The sequence below is a fragment of the Ambystoma mexicanum genome, chromosome 3q (genome assembly GCF_040938575.1).
Source record: "Ambystoma mexicanum isolate Mex_15411 chromosome 3q, UKY_AmexF1_1, whole genome shotgun sequence".
Taxonomy (NCBI): domain Eukaryota; kingdom Metazoa; phylum Chordata; class Amphibia; order Caudata; family Ambystomatidae; genus Ambystoma; species Ambystoma mexicanum.
In genome coordinates, this window is record NC_090926.1 from 727,736,333 (window position 1) to 727,754,248 (window position 17,916).

The following is a 17,916-nucleotide window of genomic DNA, read 5'->3' on the forward strand; positions in this document are numbered from 1 at the left end:
CGATGTATCCTCCCTTCTATCCAAAGCCCACCCCACAGCCGCCCCCTCTGATCCTCTCCCTTCCGTTCTCATCCCAAAAATCTACCCTCTTCTTATCCCTTACCTTACCACTTTCTTCAACTCCTGCCTCTCCTCTTCGATCCTTCCCTCTGCTTTCAAACATGCAACGATCATTCCTATTCTTAAGAAACCCTCTGCTAATCCACTGCTCACTGCCAGCTACAGACCTATCTCTCTTCTGCCTTTCCTTTCTAAACTCCTTGAACGCCTTGCCTACTCTCAGCTCTCTTCCTTTGTCTCGTCTTCCACTCTCCTTCCTCCTTTCCAATCTGGCTTCCGTCCCAAACATTCCACTGAAACTGCTCTCACCTCGATTCTTTACTCGCTCCTCTCTGCTCACCATGTGAAGCAATCCTCCATACTTATTCTGCTTGATCTCTCTGCCGCTTTTGACACTGTTGATCATCCTCTCCTGCTCCACACTCTCTCCTCCTTCAGGTTCAAAGGCCCTGTTCTAAAATGGCTCTCCTCTCGTTCCTTTGTTGTTTCATGGGGAGGCCAGACCTCTCCTTCCTTCCCTCTAATTTACGGTGTTCCTCAAGGCTCTGTACTTGGCCCTTTCCTCTTCTCTCTCTATACCTCCCTCATTGCCCCTGTCATCTCCTCCTTTGGCATCTCCCATCATTTCTATGCGGATGACACCCAACTCTTTCTCTCTTTCTCCTCCTTCACACCTGGCCTCCACCTTAAACTCTCCTCTTGTCTCACAGCCATCAAGAACTGGATGTCCTCACGCTTTCTCTCACTTAACACGGATAAAACTGAAGTCCTTTTCTTCCCCGCTAACTCTCTTCTCCCTCCCTCTCCTCCCCCGTTCATCCACTTTCCTCCTTCCAATCTCCCTATCTCCACTCATGCTCGCAACCTAGGTGTTCTTTTTGACTCTTCTCTCACCTTCTCGCAACACATTTCGCTCACCTCCCGCTCCTGCAGATACCACCTTTACAATATTCGCAAAATCCGTCCCTCCCTCACATTCCATGCTACCAAGCTCCTAATCTTCTCACTCATCTTTTCCCGCCTCTTCTACTGCTCCTCTATACTTTTCGGTCTTCCCTCATCTCAGCTTGCCCCTCTTAAATCTATATACCACTCTGCCATTCGAACTCTCTGTCTCCTTACCTCTCGCGACTCCATTTCCTCTTCGCTCTCTCGACTAGGCTGGCTACCTTTCCAACTACAACTAAAATGACACTTTCTCTGCCTTGTTTTCAAATCCCTTGATGGTCTTGCCCCCCCTTATCTCTCCTCCCTTCTCTCCTTCTACTCCCCCTCTCGCTGCCTTTGGTCTGCTGACCACTTCCTGCTCTCTGTACCTCCTTCCCCTTGCGCTTCCTCCCGGTTCCGATCTTTCCAACTTCTTGCTCCTCTGCATTGGAACTCTCTCCCCCTCTCAATCCGCTCTTCCGCTAACGTCATCTCATTTCGCACTTCCCTTAAATCCTTCCTCCTCCATTCCCCACCTTGAAGCCCCCCCTGCCCTCTCTACTCCCCCCGTCTTTCCCCTCTTCTAATCCCTCCCCTCCCTTTCCACCTGCCCCTTTTCTATTTTACACTCTCTCTCCCTTCCTTCTACTCTCACTCAATCCTTCCCTGCCCCTCCCTTCACTCCGCTGTTCGCACTCCACTTCTCCCCCCTCTTAGTAAATTGCTCTTTGCACTGTTTTGTTGTTGAATGATTCAAGTTGCCACTATGCTCACACTGTTATTTGTTGTTGTTATTACTCTGTATTTTGTTGTTCCATTGTACAGCGCCTTGGTGTAAAGCACTTTATAAATCAATCAATCAATCAATCAATCAATCAATATGGCAGCACAATATAATAAACAATATTAACACAATGGCTGCCTCCAAACTCGGGTCCGGGTCCGGGTTCCTTGAATGAAGAATTACCAGGCCATTCCAACCTTGGAGGACCCAGTAATTCCTCATTCAATTTACCCATCCCCATTAGGGAATGGGGAGGGAGCTAACAACAGGCCAGTTAATAACGGGCCCATTGTTAGCTCCCTGGTCCCCTCGCGGGACCCGCAAAGGACGTCTGGTCTGACCAGACGTCCAGAGCAGGTCCCGCGAGTGAACCTCGTAAAAGGGCGGAATGGGTTTGACAGCACCGGCACCATTACCGGCGCCGTTAAACCCATTCTGCCAGGGTCATAATGAGGACCAATGTCTGAATGACCTTCTCCTGTCCTGAGTAATGTCCCTTCCCCAGAATTAAAAGTCAAATCAAAATATTCACCCAAAGAAAATAAATGTTTTGAACTAGCTTTTGATAGTTCAAAGTCAAAGAAAAAGTTAATCAAACAAAAATCCACTCGTAATAAATCTTTTCTCCTGGATGAAAAATCAACTTCCAAATTTCATAAAAGAAATAACACCAATGGTAATCCTGGTTATGATACTTTGTCTCTTCTTCCAGGATTGCCACAGTTCAAAAAAAGTGTAATATTCCCCAATGTCAATAATACACAGTTCCTTAGGATGATGTCTTTGTGCTGCTGCTTCCACTTCAACAATCACACTTCCACTAGTGGTACTATGAGAACAGCCACTTTTGTCCCACAGTACTTTACTAGGTTCAGACAACTGCAAGTGTACATCCCCTGACAACCTAGTATACCACCACAGTTTTAGCATTACTATCACAGCTCAGTACTTTGAATTGTTAGGCAGGTTTGACAAGATGCTACAACCTCTTGAGGTAGGCAAAGAACTATTCCTTTTAATGACTCTCAAAAAGGGTCAGCCTTTTTGCCTCTCCTGTCTGTCTGCCACAATAGCAACCTGATTCTGCACATAAGACTCACTTCTCTCTGGCTTCCACAGACTTTGGCATTACAGGTTATGTCTACTTCCGAATGTTTCTTTCCAAGCAGTCATTTCCACTTCCCTCAGCTTTACGCACACCTTTCTGCCCGTATCAGACCAAGTAATTAGCCAAACGACTTGGTGCCATTCCCTTAGCTCCAGGTAATACTTGCACACTTGTCTCTTAAGCAACTTGGTTGTTAATAACATCTCAGTGTAGCTGGATGGCTCTTTAACTCTTAAAAAGGCTAGTTTAACTATTAACAGGGATTGCCTACTGGCCTGGGAAATGCTTGTTTTCTTCAACAGTATATACTCTTTACTTTGTAGATGTGGAAGGTATATTACTTGTAGCTACAGTATAAGATTCAGTCTTTCAGTTGAAAACACGATAGGCAGATGCAACGTCTCTTTAAAGTAGATTTTAAGGTGCTAACGATGAATAGAGAATTGCATTCCTGTGTAAAGGCAAAGGATACTTCTGACTTCCTTTGGGAATCACAATTAGGCACAAATGATCTCTTTTTGATGTAGTTTCCAGACTTTATAAATAGTAAATAATGTATTGTCAAGATTAGGTATTCTGAAATGGTTTAGACAGTGTTCCCTCTCCTTAATTAGGGACACACGACCACTCCGTTAGACAGCAACAGTCTTTAAACAAGAAAACAATGGTTTTCAGTAACTTTGCTTCTCACGCAAGTAATAGGTCTTTCACGTATGTACGAATTCTACATTTCCATTGTTAACAATACTCCGGATTCAGTGAACAACATTTACTCTCATAAAGCCATACATGAGTTAAAAAGGAGCTGGATACAGTTACCAGCAATGCTCCTGCAATGTGTTAGAATGCTATGCTTCACTCACCAGCCTCTTCGACACTTCCTTTGTGGGTTGCACTGCTTTCCGTACTGCTAATGTTTCTGGCTCACTGGGGACACACACCCATCTCTTGCACCGGTGTCTCTGGTCTGGCCAGTCGGTTTGGGAGTTCCTTTTTTCTCCCAAGACCCTTGGCTTGCCTCTTGCCTCTGGCCGCAGCCTCCTGCATGTTCACAGCTTTGTATCATGTCTATGAGGCTCACATGGAGAAAACCTACTCTCCTGCATGCCTTCCGCTGCACAGCCTCTACAATTCAGATGTTGCGAGAACAGGACTCTCTCAGAACTTGCAGGTGAAATCTGCTGTTTGCAAGTTCTGGCATCCCTCTTGTCCCTCCACTTCTGCTTGGCTTGCCAGCCTCATGCTATCTCTATGATTCTACTGCTGCAGCCTGCCTTCTAGCTCTCATTCTAGCTCCTTCTTCCTTTCGCTGTCTGAGGGGGCCTTTTTATGCCGCCCTGGTTCAGTAACAATTTTCAGGTGTCTGCTGTTAAGCTCAACTGCCTGACTACTGCAACTCCTATTAGGCTTAATTGCCTGGCTGCTGCATCTGCATGCCTCGTCAGCCCTCTTCCTCGTCTCAGTACTTATGTGATTCTGGGACTTGAGTTCTTCTAACATGTGCGTTCTTCTTAAGGGTAGATTTCATTTCCTTGAACTCTTAAAGATATAAATTGTTAGAATGTGTTGTTATAGAGAAAGGTAATCTATTAAAGGCAACATTTACAGATTCCTTTACACTATACCCTTGGGAGTAAGGAGGGTGTTTTATCTGTGATTCCCGTGTAGAGGAGAAGCTCCATGTCTCTGCAGGAAACCCTGCTCCCCTACCTCCCATATGTTGGACGCCTGAGATTGTGCTGTGTTTGACACCTCCAGTTGTGCCGATACCACAGCGTTTGTTTGAGAGAAGTTAGCCATTGAGACAACCCTACTGAATGTATCCCTGAAGGGATCAAAACTTGAGGGAGGAACTCCCTCAAGGAGTATGAGAAGGAGCAGAGAAAAGAAGCAAATGACATCATAAAGGAGTATGTACAACGTTCAGGGATACTAGCTGAAGAAGATGTATAGATCTTGAAGACACTAATGATGACAGAAACAATCAAGTGAACTTTTAAATATGAAAAAGGAGATTACATGTGCACTACGTGCTGCAGAAAATCATCTGTTCAATAATTGTACAGATGCTGAAACGCAATTAGAGTAACTCATCATAGAAGCTTGCTATACGTAGTGAATAGAATGCATGCAAAGCCACCATTGTATAGAAGATGGACATCGGTATCATGAATTTAGTAAGCTAGGACCCATGAAGAGGGAAGGGAAAACTGTGTCACAGCAAGAATACACTGAATCGTAGAGCTGCGTGTCGAGGTTGTCAAGAGTGAAGCAGCCAAGGTCAGCTCTCTATTCTGGAAAGGTCCAAACGTGCAAAGAATGAATCATCCCTTGTTAAGGTGCAAAGGGAGAAGACCAAGAGTGCCAGGTTTAATTCATTTAAAACATCTAAAACCTGAAAAATTGACCAAATCGTGGTCTCCAGTCATGTGAGCCAAGGATGAAAATAGAATTCGGACTTGGCGTCCCAGAACACGGTAGAGATGCTGGGCGATGAGCAATGCTGGGCTAATTGGGTGGGGAGGTAGTGTCATGCCCTATCTCCTTTCACCTGAGTCTGGGTTTACGTGCTTTAAGTGAACCAAATGTTCCAGACTTGTCAAAAGCGTACCAACCAATTTGTAGTGAACCATATAACTATTGACCTTATAGTTTGAAAACCAATGAGAAACCGTGTATCTAATGTTTCTGAAGATGACATGTTTTAGAGGTAGGCATATGTTGTCCACCTGACAGTGGGCAGCCAATCACAAACCTAGTTTCTATAGAAAATATACTTAGATGTTTTTTTTTTTATAAAAGCTATCATATGTGTGAATATCATTGAGAGAACCTGAGCGTCCTCCGTTGATGTTCGTTGTAAACTCCCTGTTTTAGATAATTGGTAATAAAAAAGTACTTTGCCATCTTCCTGAGTTGGTTCGGTTAGTTGGACACTTATTCTCTGTGATTCCAACCATTGCATGCATGTTCCTAAAGGGCCCTAATCTCACCCGAAAAAGATATTTCCTTTGCTAAGGCTTGTTCGGTTTTATACGACTTGTGTCCACATTTCTAGCTTTAATATGTGAGTCTGGGACATTACAACAACAATAAGCCATTACCTCTTTAGGTACATTTGGAAGAGTTTTCCTGTCAGAGGAAACATTTAGTGTCTTATCCCACGGAATCTCCTCACCAGCCTGGGCCTTTTCGCCTCCCAGGTGATTCTCCTACAGTCCACCGCCCCCAGGGTTGGGATCAGGCAGCGTCTGTCTTCCCCTGGCCACCTGGGAGACTTTAGGCAAGATTTCAGTGAAGGATCCGTAAGATTCTTCACAACTATCAAAGGGACTTATAATTGAGTTTCAGAAAAGAGCATCAGCAGATGAAAAGGCATTATGGGTAAAAAGACGTTGTACACAGTCACCGACTGACATAATTCGGAGACAAAACAGCACAGGTAAGGTAGTATTGCCTGAAGAGCTACTGAACATTGCCCTATAGCAGCTTAATGTTCCTCTACATGCATCTAGGCAGCTGCTGACATCAGTGAGGCCTGGTTCCTGCCTAATTTGGTCAAACAAGTCAACAAGTTTGTGTCAAATTGCACCACATGCCATACATTTCATCTTGGACACACACTCCAGGCACTGAAGGCAACATTGCCTCGCCCCACAGGGCCATTCAAGGAACTCCATAATGATTTTATTGAAATGGTGAATCGATGCAACACCTACAGGTATGTATTAGTGATAGTGTGCCCTTATTCTGGGCGATAGAGGCTGCACCTTTTGTCAATGCAGATGCTAAATATGTAGTCCGATTTTTAGTAAGGGAGGTATTTCCCAGATGGGGGATATGTGAGATTTTGCGATCCAACAATGAAATGAGTTCCTAGGAGAAGTTACCCAGTTATTAAGAATCAGGCACAAATTAAGCAATGCCTACCACCCACAAGCAAACAGGTTGGTGGAAAAGATGAACTGTTTACTCAAAATAAAATTAGCTAAACTCAGTAGTACTCTTAGAAGGAGCTGGTTGCACTGCCTATCCCTGGATCTATTTAGATTACGTAATCAGCCTAGAAAAGACCACCATATTATGCCCAATAATGTAGTAACAGGAAGGAGAATGTGCACCCCAGCTGTGCCCTCATGGACAGTGTCAGATGCCCACAGGAGTTCAGACTGGCTAGGAGTAGTTCAATGTATATCTTAAGAATATGTCAACCATTATAAAGTTAATTTCTTCACAGATAGAAATCAAAGCATGCCAGTGGGCCCCAGCTGATCTGCACAACAACACAATAGAAGAACTTATCCTACTAAAACCAGGTGACACGGTCTATGCAAGACAGCATATAAGAAAATGGAATGAGCCAAAGTTCACTGGTCACCGCGAGGTGGAGAAAGCAACAGCAACTGCAGCCAAGTTGAAAAATCATTGCACCTGAGTTCATCCCACCGATCTACACAAAGACACAAGCACAGCACTGCAACAATGAGGATCAATAGACATTGGGACTCCAACAAAACAACAACAATGAAAGTTGAGTAAATACATTTTAAAACAGTACAACAAATACCAGACAAAAATGAAGCCTTTTGCGCACAACAGAACAAGTACAGCATGCAAAACGCATAAAGCTAAAGAAAGCAATCGTCGAAATGTTAAGAATGTGTATTTATTTTTTCTCTTTTTCTTTGCTTTTCTTTAATGGGGTTGTTGAAATTATGATTCAGAGGTACTATGCATAATAGTCCAAAGATAGAGACTGTACCTATATTTAGAACTAACCTCGTAACCAGGCATAAATGACAGTTGAGTGAAGAAACAAGTAATATTTTTGATGAATATTATTCTGAAGATACCAATGTGTGGTACGATCTCATTCAATCTATTAGTAGAGCACAGGTAAACAAATCATGTTATATCTGCGGGCTTATCCTACATGCGGTTGGCACCCCCAGGCTGTTCTTATCACAGGAAGTACCAACATTAGCGGCACAGTGCTTAGCACATTTAATAACTTGCAGGATACAGGGTCTGTTCCAGGGACACACAGTTCAAATACATTTGGAAAAGAGGACAACAGATGAGTGTGAAGGCATGGGAAAATATGATGAAGAAGACTGTCCAGCAAAACCATGGCTAATCATAGATAGTGCAACGTTCTGGAACAAGATATGGGCGAAGGGGCAGGGTGTGTCCAATTCTGGGGGACTACTGGGTTTTACAAAAGAAGAACTGATGAAAGCCTGTGAAAGATGTAGAAAAGTGTGGGCAAAGCATATTAACAAATTGACAAGTCTTCGTCAACATGATCAACCTGTAAAAGTACAGGAACTCATTTGATTTTCATTCTGTTTCAGAGGCAAAGAGAGTGTGCCCTTTGGCACCAACAGTATCTGCAACCGGACTTACACAATGCTAGCACTAAATGAGGGCACAGCAAGGCCTACTATTATCTGCCACCCTCTTGGAATGTCCTCTGCTTGCTGTTAACTTTGCATGCACCCAATATAATGGTCCCAGTGAAACATGTGCAGGTGCCTAAAGGACAATTCTAGTCCCCTGTGCCACCCCCACCAGTAATGGGAGATATGAACTCACCTAAGGTGCAAAGAAACAGATGTATTTTTCACATCCCTCCAGGCTCGGGAATACAAAATGCAACCCATTCAAAATTACTCCAGATCATCAATGGAACCTGATCAAGCTTTTTAATGCCACTGAAACGCAATACGTGAAGAGCTTTGTGCATTTAAGCTTGTAGTGCTTCAGAAAAGGATGGTGCTTGTCCTACTCACAGAAATGGAGGGAGGGGTTTGCCAAAAATAGGGAAAACGTGCTGTACTTACGTGCTTCTAGTGATGCTGGCAATGGCTCCCTAACTCTTGCTATTAAACAGAAGACCAAGTTAATGATGGACATGGAGAAAGCAGAAGGAATTGTCAAGGGCGATGACTGGCTGACAGTTCTAACTTTACGGATGCCTCAGTGGCTAGTTAATTTTTGCCAAATGCTTTTCCTACTATTGTTCTTTTAATAATACCCTGCTGTACCCATGAACTAATAATAACTTCTTGTGTGCCCCATGTTAACAAAAGTACCTTTCTTGCAGTTTTGACAGGTAATGCCACTCCTCATTGGAAAGATTAAAGCGGCCAGACAGAAGAACAGCCACAGGCAGGAGAAATCAATAGGTACCTAATAAATAGACAATGTTGCCCAGAAGATGCCCTTTGGTCACAACCCCCCAATCCAGCCAGTTACCTTGAATTTTACATATATTTCACATCAGACTGGCCAAATAGCTATTTGAGATGCACACTGTGGGATTATGCCGTACGTGGTGGGTATTTGAGAGATATGGATTCCCAGGAGTGTATATGACTTGCAACCAGTGGAATAAGACTATGGGAAGGAGTTTAGAGAAGATTCATCCCTCAAGGGATGAAACAGTGTTGGGGAGTACAAGACCATGAGGAACTACAATTACGTGCATGAAACTATAGGTTGCAAAAGTCCCTGTAACACTCAACAAACAGCCAGAAAATGCAACCACATACACCCAACTGAGATTTCCTTATGAAGGCCCAAAAGCATGAGTAGCCATGCTTCAGTGAACCATGGTGTATTCACCCAGTAGCTTAACATAACCCCATGCCATAGTGAACACAACTGCATTTAATATTTAGTAGGGACATGTAAAGCACATTAACAGCAATACTGAGTGACAGTAGCCTTCTTACATTACGCTGAGTACACAGTACATGTAGGTATCAAAATATAGTTAGCTACCTCATAAGGATGAAAATTCTCACCCCCAGAGCAGAAAATATTAACCAAGCCTTTGCAAGGAAGCATACACATATCTTAACTGTAACTTGCTAGAGTGCACAGTTAAATACCAGACAGTGATTGGCTAAAACCAGGGGAGGTAAACCAGTTCTGAAGCCTAAGATGTTCTAGTGAGGTCATAAGAAGAGAAACAAAGAGATAGCAGACCGCAGTACGAAAGGGACAGAACACTGCATACTGATTGGTCAAAATACATTGGTCAAGTTGAGTTCCCAGGACATATTCAAAGGATGTATAACAAATTGTGCTCCTGAGCAGTATGTCAAAATGTAATACAATGATGGTCAAAAGCTTGTACAAGTAAAGGAATAATTAGTAGAAGATATGTCTGTTGAGGCAGAATGAACAAGCTACAAGACTGCCCTCTCTAGGATAAAGCACATCAATAAGGTTCCACGTATGAGGAAGAAGCTGTTCAGAAAGCCATTGCACATGGAGTAGGATTCATTAGGAATAATTGATTTGATGTCCAGAAGCGCATACATAACTCTCACTGTACGTATATAATAGAAATAATGATACTATACCTTCATGAAATCACACATTATATAGATACACACACATATAAGCATGTACATTCATACACATATATTTGTCATACTAATAGAATGAAGTTCACAAGCAGCTAAGTTCCAACGTGAAAGGTCAATGATGGGGCAGATGATCTCATTAGAAATGGAATGTAGGCCAGCCATACTTCCAACGACGAGTTGCAAAGTGTATCAGAGACAAATTATTCACAAATGATGGGAACGGTAATATGGTGCCATACCGCTTAGGTCAATAGGGAAGGATGTTAAGTTATAATAATAATAATGTCACACTGTCACATTTCACAAAATGATTGGTCAAAATGTATGCAATCATTCACTCCACTCATACTACTTGTGAAGCAAACAATTGCAAGCTGTGTTTAGCTGATACATGTTTAAAAGATAGCCAATTAAAATGCCTGTGAATGCAGATGAGCTAAATGCTAATGTGCTAAACGTTTGCTGAGCTGATTTAGACACGGGGTAGATTCAACCAACAGAGTTAGGAAATGTATAGACACACTTATAATGCAAATGATGTGGACAAATCAGAAGCCTGGAAGATGTAAGAGACTTGTAACATTTGTTGTCTTTTCCTTTCTTTAAAACACTATAAAACCGGCCATGTTTTAGAATGTTTTTAAATATCTGTTTAGAAGTTTCCCTGCTAGGCAGTTATAATACATTTTTGTTTTTCTCATATCTCGTGCATTCATTTTTAGCTCTTGTGTATTGATTTTGAAATGATTGGATCAGGTCTTACCCAACCAGTGTAAAAGTAATGTTGAGGTGTGACAAGGATAAATATGTGGTGGTTATTAGGAACAATAATAAGGATGATGGATGCCATGATAATTATGGGCTGTGAAAAGAATGGCTATTTTGGGGTAATTAGGTACTAAGAGGTGAATGAGGATGACAGGACAATGAAGGACTGTGTTGAGAATGGGGATTGCCTGATGAAGGTTTTGAATATCTGTAACAAGCAGGATAAGTGCGATGAGGAACTGTGACCAGTATGGGGTTGTAGCGGTAACAAATGACTGTAACGAGGATGAAGAATGCAGTATTAATGAGAAATACAGAAATAACAAGGGACTGTGACGACTATGAGGCTGTAATTAGGTGTTTTCTTGTAGATGAGGTTATCAGAGGTAATGAGGTACTGTGATCATAATGATAGTTGTGAGGATAACGAGGGGCTGTGATGAGGATTAAGGTTATGGTGGGAAACAAACAACTGTGACAAATATGAGGGCTATGGGGTAATCAGTGGGGGGCTCACCCATTGGAGGAAGAGGGAGAAAGCCAAGGAAGGATCAGTGCTGAGTTCCGCTCAGGTACGTTTTGAAAATAAACAAAATGTTGTGTGTGAGAGATATTGCATTTTTAAAGTGCACATGCGTGAGTGACAGGGTGCATTTGTGTGAATGAAGTGTTCTGCTGAGTGCCATGTGTATGATGAGGGAAAAGATGTATGACTGTGTGACTGCTTGTGTGAATGCTGTAAATCAGTTGATGAATGTGTGTCTGTGGAACTGTTCTGGTGGTTGCCAAGTGATTTATTGAAAGAGCGGTACGAGGGCCTGACTGCTTGAATGAATCCTGTGCTTGTCTACTGAGGGCTTCATTCTGAGCTCCGGGTAAAATAATAAAAGGGTAATTCCTTGATGGAAAGACACTTATTCAATTTTACATGGAGCTTGGAACCGGGACCGAATTTATGTATCTATGTAAGTGTTCTGGTGGTGATTGTCATGTGTATGATTGAGAGAGAGGTGGTATGGGTGTGTAAATGCTCTGAATGTTTTTCTGAATGTGTGTGTCTGTGTGAGTAAGTGGTCTGATGGGGTCGGGTGAATGATTGAAAGGCAGTGTATGGGTGCATAACTGCTTGTGTGAATGATGTATATGAGAACCTGATTTTAATTGAATGATCCTTTTCTTATTTTACATGGAGCTTGCATCAGGCCCTGAATGTTTGTGAGTACGTGTTCTGGTGGGTGTCATGTTTGAGACATAGGCTGTATGTGTGCATGACTATGTGCGTTTATGTATCTATATGAATGTGTGCATATGCATGAGTGACGTGTTCCTCTGGGTGCCGTGTGAATGAATCATTGACACAGCACCCACCAGAACACTTACTCAGGTAAATACCCATATTCAATTATACATGGACACAAGATGTCACACCCCCATACAGTTTCTCGCAATTATTCAGTGCTTGAGAGAAGCTATTTGGGGCCTTGACTGCTTGTGTGCAAGCATATATGAATGTATGTATCTGCGCGAGTGAAGTGCTCTGGTGGGTGTCATGTGAATGGTTGAGAGAGACTGTATGGGCTTGAAACTGCTAGTGTACATAAATGAATGGGTGTATGTGTGTGAGTGTGCTTGGGCTTGGAGGGGGCATTCGTGTAGGGCAATACCAAGGTGAGAAAACATGTTCCCGCTGACTGCATGCACTGTATGCAGCTAGAAATAACATGTTTTCTTACCAATGCCCCCTATGAGTCCACACAAACACATTCATATACACAAACATAAAAACAGTCACTCATCCATACAGCTGTCTCAATCATTTACACGACAAGCACCAGAACACTTTACTCATGCACATACATGCATTCGTATATCTCATTGAGTGAAGTGATCTGGTGGGTGTCGTGCAAACTATTAAGAGAGGCTATATGGGCACCTGACTGCTTGTGTGCATTTGTATATGCATGTGTGTGTGTGTGTGTGTGTGGGCTCTGGTGGGCTCTGGCTTAGAGGGGACATTGGTACACACAGTCAGCAAGAACATGTTTTCTTACTATGGCATGGTATTATTTACTGTACTTGTATAATACATTAAGCACGATGAGTGCTATTACATGGCTAGGCACCCATATTCTGGTGCAACCAGTTCAGCTATGATTTCCTACTGTGGTATGAAACTTCTTACTGGTCATCAATGATAAAGCAAGCATTGTAAGTGTTATTATGTGAAAAGACTGGCTTACATTGTTGAGGCCAATTTGAACATTTTTATATTTGTAATGGTAAGCCAACAGGAATATGTTCTTTTAAGGGGATACTGGAATTATGCACAAAGCACACATGTATATGTTCTTATAAGAGAATACTGGCATATATTGGTGCAGCATGTATGGAAATGTATCACCATATATTGTGAGAGAAGGCATCATGAAAATGCATTGGAAAATGTTCCATATACCGTTGGTTACTTGCATCTATGGGATTTTCCCATGGGTTTCCCTACAACACTGGCTGCAAGCAGTATGGTATTTCATCCAATTTTCCACAAAGTGTGCTGTATGTTGCATCATTTTAACCCATTATTCAAAATGTTGCCACAGGGAGAACCACGCCGAACCACCCTTAGTTGATTCGGACTCCCTCGCTATACTCTATGGCTCATGTAGTTTTGTGGGAAATATTTATGCCCATCCAATCAAAAAATGCACGAGCCGCAACTGGGGGTTAAAGAGGGACTATGAAGAGGATAAGGGATGCTGGGATAATGAGGGGCTGTGAAGAGGATAAAGGATGCATGGGCAATGAGCGACTGTGATGAAGATGAGAAATGCACAGTCACAAGGGAATGGCACAAGTATGTGCGTTGGGAAAATAATGAAGAACTGTGACGGGAATGTGGTATGTGGGGCTACTGGACTGTGTGGAGTATGAGGGTTGTGGGGTTATGAGGGGCTTTGATGGGGTGATGCAAGGTTAAAGAGGGACTGTCACAAGAATGATTATGTGGTGGTAATGAGGGACAGTGAAGAGGATAATTGGTGAGGTGGAAATGTGGTGTGGTGGAAATGAGGACTGGTGAGAATAACGGATGTAGGGGTAAAGAGGGATTGTGACGAGGATGTGGGATAAGTGACAATGAGGGACTAGGAGGTAGATGAGGCGTACAGAGACAAGCCAGGAGGATAGCACAGGGGCAACATGTTTGTCTTGGAAATAAGACAATGCACAGCAACACAGGTCCAATTCCCGGGCTCGTGCTTAGAAACTGATCTCCGACATTAAGGCTGTTATAAAAGAACACTGTTATATATTTTTTTTACATTAAGTACTGTGATGATATTGAGGTTTGCAGGTGCATTGAAATACTGTGACAAGGATGAGGGTTGCAGGGACAATGAGGTACTGTGACCAGGACGAGGGATGGTGGATAATGATGGGTTCTGATAAGGATGATGGATGTGGGGGAAGGGAGGGACGGGGACAAGGATAATGGATACAGAAATAATGAGGGACTGTGATAAGGAAGGGGATGATGAGGTAGTGAGGACAGTGCTGAGAATGTGCGACTTTGGGTTAAAGAGGGTCAGTGATGAGGATGATGGTTGCAGGGGTAGTGAAGCCCGGTGAACAGTATGAGGATTGTGGGGTAATGATGGACTGTGAAGAGGATGAGTATGAGGATGTGGGAGTAATGTGGGTAAAGGGTCAGGGATGCTGGAGTATATTTAATGAGGTTCTGGGAAGAGGATAAGGGATTCTGGATAATGAATAACTAGGCTGAGGATGAGGGACACCTGGATAGGGGTAATGAAGGACTGATGACGATGAGGGAAATGGTGGTAATTAGGAACAGTTACAAGCATGAGGGATGCAGTGATAAAGATGGACTGTGACAAGGAGAGTGGAATCGGGTGATGAGGGCTGTGACAAGGTTGCAAAATGCTGGGCTAAGGATAGTGTAGAATTGTGATGAGGAGGATGGATGTTGGATTAGGGTAATGAGAGACTGTGAATTGGGGGGAATGCTTTGATAATTATGGACTGTGATGATGAGGTGTGGTTCAGTGGTATTTTGAGACAGTGAAGAGAATGGGGTGTAGGTGTTATAAGGGACTGATGATAATGAGGGATGTAGTAGTAATGAGGCATTCTGACAAGGATGAGGGATATAGTGGTAGTGAGGTATTGTGATGAGGTTGAGGGATGCAGTGGTAACGTGGTAGTGTGACAAGGATGTGGGATGCAGAAATAATGTGGACTTTGACGATTATGAGGGATGTGGGGTAAATGATGGACGTGACAAGGATGAAGGTCAGGGGAAATGAGAAACAGTGATGTGGGTGAAAAATTAAGGGTAATAAGGAAGTATCACAGGGATTAGAGTTAGAAAAGCATAAGGACTGTCACAAGGAGGGAAGTGCAGGTAACAGACCGTGAAGGCTGCGGGATAATGAGAAACTGTGATGAGGGAGCATGAGGTAGGGTTAATGGACCACTCTGAATAGAATGGTGTTGTGGTTGTAATGAGGTGCTGTGAAAAGGACAATGCATGCAGTGGTAAAAAGGGACTGATGAGGATATTGGATGCAGTGATAATGAGAGGCTGTGACCAGGATCAGGGATGCAGTGGAAATGAGGGGCTATGATGAGAATGAGGGATGCAGTAGTAATGAAGGACTGTGACAAGAATGAGGGATGCAGAGATAATGAGGGACTGTGACAAGCATGAAGAATGCAGGTTTTACTGAGGTCTGCTAGGAAGATGAAGTTCCAGGGATGAGGGACTGTGATTAAGAAGAGTGTTGCAGGGGTAATGACATACTGAGACCTGGATGAGCTTTAGGGTGTAATGAAGGACTGTGGCGAGGATGAAGAATGCTCTGGGAATGAGAGAATGTGATGAGGATAAATGATGTGGGGAAATTAGGGACTGTGATGAGGATGATGAATGCAGGGGTAATGTGGGACTGTGACAAGGATGATGGATGCAGAGTTAATGAGGGACTGGGACAAGGGTGAGGAATGTGAGATTAAAGAGAGACAGTGAGGAGGATGAGGGTTATGGGTTAGAGAAGGGCCGAAACAGTGATTTGAGATGCGAGAATAATGATGGACCGTGAAGAGGGTGAGGAATAAGATTGTGCCAAGGATTATGGGACAAGTTTACTGAGTGATGGTGATGAAATTGAGAATGCCAAGGTAATGAGTGGCTGTGATGAGGATGCCAGGAAAGGGGTAATGAGGGGCAGATAACTATGAGGGATTGAAATTGTGATTATGGACAGTGACAAGGATGAGCGATGCAGTAATAATGATGGACTGTGACGAGCAAGGGGGATGCCAGGGTAATGAGGGACTGTGATAAGGATTGAAAATGCTGCGGTAGGTTTAGTGAAGGACTGTGATGAGGTGCGTGTTTGTTGGGCTAAGGGTAACAAGGCAATTTGATGAGGAGAAGGGATGCTGTGTAAGGGTAATGGGAGATTGTGAGGCAATTATGGATTGTGCCGAACAGTGATGCAATAGTAATGTGGGTCTGTGAAGAGGATAGGGGTGTTGTGATAAGAGAATTATGAGAAAGTGGAATTGAGTGGTAACGAGGGACTGAGATGAGGATGAGCGCTGCACTAGTAATGACATACTGTGTTGAGGATGTGAGCTGTAGAAATAATGAGGACTGTGATGACGAAGAGGGATGAGGAGGGATATGAACGACTGTGATGAAGATGAACTTTGTGGGGGTAATGAAGTACTGTGACGAGGATGGGTTGATGGATAGTGCAGGGCTGTGAAGAGGATGATGGTTGCAGGGTTAATAAGGGACTGTGACGAGGATGAGAGTTAGATGTGCAATGAGGGGCATTGATGAGGATGAGAGTTGAGGGGGTAGTATGAGGATGTGATGATTGCTTGGTTGCAGGGGCAATGATGGAACTTGACAAGGATAAGGGTTGTAGATGTAATGAGGTACTGTGAGGAAGCTGAGATTTGTTGGTGTTTGTTGGGATAAGAAGAGACCCTAATGAGAATTGTGAGTTCATTAGGTGCTATGACACGGATAAGGAATGCAGTGGTAATGAGGGACTAAAAGGTGAATGAGGGATGGAGTAAAAATGAGGGACAATGATGCATGTACTAGTAATGAGGGACTGCAACAAGTGGAAGGGCATGCTCTAATAAAGATGAGGGATGCATGAGTAATGAGGTGTCAGTACAAGCATGAGAGATTCAGGCGCAATGAAGGACTGTGACAAGAATGATGGTTGCTGGGGTAGTAAGATACTGGGATGAGGATGTTGGGGTATTTTTATAACTGTTCTTTTATAACACACTTGTTACCAGTAAGTGGTTTGGTTTCTAAGCACGAGATACGGGGTTCCAAACTGTGTTGCGCTGTGTTCTCTTGCTTCCAAGACAAACTCGCTGCCCCGAGCTATCCTTCCTCTCCAGCTTGTGTGCTGTGGATGAGGGATGTCAGGGGAATCTGGGGATAATCAGGGACTGTGACAAGGTTGAGGCACATTGGGCTAAGGCTAATGAGGAACTAGCCCTTTTGCACACACCCTGCCCGTGATGCATTCCGCCACAGGTGCAAAACATTATAAAGATGCATTGACAGAACCATGTGTCCTCACGCGACTGCGGAAGACACTCCCTCTAGCAACGCTTATTCATCTAGACTTTCTCCAAACAAGCAAACGAACACAATTCTGAGTAATGTTATTTATAGAATAAAGAAATCACTGAACACTGTAATGTTGCTTAAGGGTATCTTATCGCACAAGAATATACAAAAACAATGCGTGACTTACAATCATGATGCATACAATTATAGATTTTCCATGCCTTTGTTTCGAATAAATGCCGATCTGTAACAAGTGTTAAAAATGTAA